This window comes from Heteronotia binoei, chromosome 15 (genome assembly GCF_032191835.1).
Source record: "Heteronotia binoei isolate CCM8104 ecotype False Entrance Well chromosome 15, APGP_CSIRO_Hbin_v1, whole genome shotgun sequence".
Classification (NCBI taxonomy): Eukaryota; Metazoa; Chordata; class Lepidosauria; order Squamata; family Gekkonidae; genus Heteronotia; species Heteronotia binoei.
The window spans coordinates 20,011,176-20,015,638 of record NC_083237.1 but is presented as its reverse complement, the minus strand read 5'-3'; the positions used below and the strand labels follow the sequence as shown (position 1 = coordinate 20,015,638).

The 4,463-nt window shown below is 44.0% G+C and overlaps 1 pseudogene; it reads right to left on the bottom strand.

The window, feature by feature from the left end:
• Window positions 1–262: 262 nt before the first annotated feature.
• Window positions 263–370, bottom strand: LOC132584901 (U2 spliceosomal RNA; annotated as a pseudogene).
• Between the last annotated feature and the right edge of the window lie 4,093 nt (window positions 371–4,463).

The window sequence follows — 4,463 nt, the reverse complement described above, 5'->3', positions numbered from 1 at the left end:
TGTGCAGGATCCATTTCCTCTTATATATTTAACTGCTGCCCATCCTCTGGAGATCTTTGCCAAAGAAAAGGGCTTTCAGGCCAGTAGAGGAGGCTTCCAGGGAGTCTCAAGTCACAGATTTCAGTTTACTTGTAAAGAATTAACTGCAGCTTTCCTCACTGTGTCTTTAGATTATTCTGTCTCCTAAACTGTGCCGTTTGCAATTTTTTATTTCATAGCAAAGATCCATAACCATAACCATGGATTGGGCTCCACTAATACATAGGTGTGTATTTTTATATATATAGCCCTCTGATAGAGGACATATCAGATATTAAACTGATAAGAACAGAAACTACACTTGATCTCAGCCAAAAGGACGAGAATCGATGGGTGTGTATTAAATAGGGATGGGTATGAACCAGCTCATGAACTAAAGTTTGCGATGAATTTTATCCAGTTTGTGGTTTGTGAACGGAAGTTCGTGGCAGGTCAGATGGCATGAATGATCCACGAACTTTTCAAGCAGCTCACGGTGGTTTGCAAACTGATATATTTCCTCTCCATCAAAATGTTTACCAAACTTCAAAGCAACAGGGGAGCGGGATTTTCCAGCCTAGGAAACAGCTTGCAGGGGATCCATTCTATAAACTTTTGAACCTGTGCTTGACATTTTCCCCAAAAGCACTTTCCTGAGGGCACCTTCTTTGGAGGAGGGGAGGGGCATAAGTCACTTCCCATAAATCCAATCCAAATTGAATCTATGAATTTGAGGACCGGTGGAGAATTTAAGAACAGATAGAGAAGACTCAGTCTGAACATATAAGGAGGCTATAAAGTTCCAACCTAGGATCAGCATGGGGTAGTACATAAACACCTAGTTTCTTTAAATGAAACTAAGTCCTCAGGGCCAGATGAATTGCATCCAAGGGTTCTAAAAGAGCTTGTGGATGTAATTTCTGAGCCTCTGGCTATTATTTTTGAGAATTCTTGGAGAACAGGAGAAATGCCGGAAGATTGGAGGCGGGTGACTGTTGTCCCCATCTTCATGAAGGGAAAAAAAGAGGATCCAGGTAACTATTGACCCATCAGCTTGATGTCTATACCTGGAAAAGTTTTAGAACCAATCATCAAACAGTCGGTCCTGGAACATTTAGAAAGAATGGATATGATTATTAAGAGCCAGCATGGGTTGCCCAAGAACAAGTCATGTCAGACTAACGTGATCTTTTTTTTTTGAGAAAGTGACTACCTTGCTGAATCGGGGGAATGCTGTAGACATCATTTATCTTGATTTCAGTAAGGCTTTTGATAAATTTCCACATACTATCCTTGTTGACAAGTTGGTAAAATGTGGTTTGGATCCTGTTACCGTTAGGTGGATCTGTAACTGGTTGACAGATCGCACCCAAAGAGTGCTTGTGAATGGTTCCTCATCCTCTCGGAGAGGAGTGACAAGTGGAGTGCCTCAAGGATCTGTCCTGGGACCAGTTTTGTTCAACATCTTTATCAATGATTTGGATGAAGGAATAGAGGAAATGCTTATTAAATTTGCAGATGATAGTAAATTGGGAGGAGTTGCAAACACAGAAGAAGACAGAAACAAGATACAAGATGACCTTGACAGGCTGGAAAACTGGACTAAAACCAATAAAATGAATTTTAACAGGGATAAATGTAACGTTCTGCAATTTGGTAGGAAAAATCCAATGCATGGTTATAGGATGAGGGAGACTTGACTTAGCAGTAGTATGTGCAAAAAGGATTAGGGGTCTTAGTGGATCATACGCTGAACATGAGTCAACAGTGTAATGCGGTAGCTAAAAAGGCAAATGCAATTTTGGGCTGTATCAACAGAAGTATAGTGTCCAGATCACGTGATGTGATGGTATCACTTCACTCTGCTCTGGTAAGACCTCACCTGGAGTATTGTGTTCAGTTTTGGTCACTACATTTTAAGAAGGATATAGACAAGCTGGAATGGGTCCAGAGGAGGGTGCGAAGATGGTGAGGAGTCTGGAGACCAAGTCCTATGAGGAAAGGTTGAAGGAGCTGGGGATGTTTAGCTTGGAGAGGAGGTGGCTGAGAGATGATATGATCGCCATCTTGAAGGGCTGTCCTATAGAGGATAGTGTGGAATTGTTTTCTGTGGCCCCGGAAGGTAGGACCAGAACCAATGGGTTGAAATTAAATTAAAAGAGTTTCCGGCTCAACATTAGGAAGTACTTCCTGACTGTTAGAGCGGTTCCTCAGTGGAACAGACCTCCTCGGGAGGTGGTGGGCTCTCCTTCCTTGGATGTTTTTAAACAGAGGCTAGATGGCAATCTGATAGCAATGAAGATCCTGTGAATTTAGGGGAAGTGTTTGTGAGTTTCCTGCATTGTGCAGGGGGTTGGGCTAGATAACCCTAGAGGTTCCTTCCAACTCTATGATTCTATGAGATCCCCAGCAAGCAGGGCTGGCCCTAGAATGTCTGGCACCTAGGCAAGGCTAATTTCTTGTGCCCCCCCCCCCGCATTCCCACACTGATAATATCACCAAGTCATATGAGGGATGCCTAATTTGGCATCCCCAGAAGGTCAGCGGTCTAGCCAATCACCTAGTTTGCTTACTGGCAGGGCCAGCCCTGCCTGCAAGTTTGGTGTCTTTAGCACCCAGTGGGGGGGAATTCTACCATGTCTTGCACCTCATGAATCAAACTGATTTATTTTGTACCTAAACGTTTGTGGAAATAATCTTTCAGGTACTCTAGACCTAGGCCATTTAAACATGCATCCATTGGGCATCTGGAAATGCTTTAAATAAAAGTTGACGTGTCCTGGATGGTCCATTTGAATTTCATGGACCATGCCCCAATAAAGAGTGGACATATTTTATATGTTCTTCAGAGCCAATAGTCATGTGCCACATCCTCTCTTTTACAATGTTATATAAATCCCCTGGGCAGCCACTAAAGCTCAAAAGAGTCTTGAAGGACCGCCTTCTCCAGTGTGAACCTGTACACCTGCTAACAGCAGCAACTTTGAAGGTCTGCTTCGTGTGTCTCCACTTTTAAACCAAGGTAGGTGGTGACCAGAGACAGAGTCTTTCCTAGGTAGGCAGGTTTATATTCAAGAAGCAAATTTATTGTGAACAGGAAATCAGAAATGTGCATGATATTTTAAAAGGCAGACTGCTTCCAAAGGCAGAATTTGGAAGGCAGAATGCAAGAGGAAAACACAAACAGAATTTGGAAGGCAGAATGCAAAAGGAAAACACAAACATCTCCATGTTGACTGGTGCCAGATATAAATCCAGACAGGGCCCTAAAACTTAAATACAAGTATGGCTTTCAGGTAAACTCCTTTGTCTTAAATCTTTTCTCAGATGGCCTCAACCAGGTTGGTTTCTTCCAGCTTGGGGGAGATGCAGGTAGTTCAGCTATGCTTGCTAGACTCCCTCAAAGATCTTTCAAAATGCAGCTAACAAACATCTCACACCTTCTCATGAACACATGAAGTTGCCTTATATGACATCAGGCCATTGAAGTCAGTATTGACTGATTTCGCACTAGGGCTTGTTCCAAGTGGAGAGCCCTTTTGATCCCAGCGCTTCTCTCCATTTTCACACAAGTTGCCCCAAAGCTGTGAGTTGGTGGGCGGTTCTCCTGCAGCAAGCAGAAACTGCTTGGAAGAGGATCCTGCTTGCTGTGGAAGAGTGCCGCGCCAACTCGCAGCTCCGGGGCAACATGTGCAAAAATGGAAATAAGTCCCAGGAGCAAAATAGCTCTCCACCCAGAACAAGCCTCGTGCGAAATAGGTCATTGTCTTCTCAGATGGGCAGTGGCTCTCCAGAGTCTCAGGTAGAGGTCTTTCACATCACCCATTGCATGGTCTTTTTAACTGGAGATTCCAGGGATTGAACCTGGGACCTTCTGCATGCCAGGCAGATGCTCTGCCAGTGAACCACAGCCCTTCACACCTCATCTATACCAAAAGAGCCTAATTAGAGCATTCCAATGACACGAAACAGACTAACCTGGTTGAATTGGCTGGCAAACTTTTTCTATTTATTTGGAATATTTATACACGTCATGATGTAGGACCTAAGCATGATGTTTTACATTTGGCCAATGAGAGAAAAAGTTAAGGCAGGTAGACACAGGGAACAAAGTGCAAAGGAAGGTAATGCAAACAAAGCATCTGTGAACAACCTGAGCATCAGTCTGATGGAAAGAGAGTGTTGACCATTCACATCCAGGGACAGTCTAACAGAAAAGGAAGATCCTGACAACACAGATACAATGGAGTGTGTCACTGGAATGATAGGGTTGCCAATCTCCAGTTGGGGGCAGGGGATCCCCCAGTTTGGAGGCCCGCCCCCTGCTTCAGGGTCATCAGAAAGCGGGGAGGGGGGGAATGTCTGCTGGGCACCCCATTATTTCATATGGAAATCGATCCCCATAGGGTATAATGGAGAATTGATCCACAGGTTTCTGGGGCTCT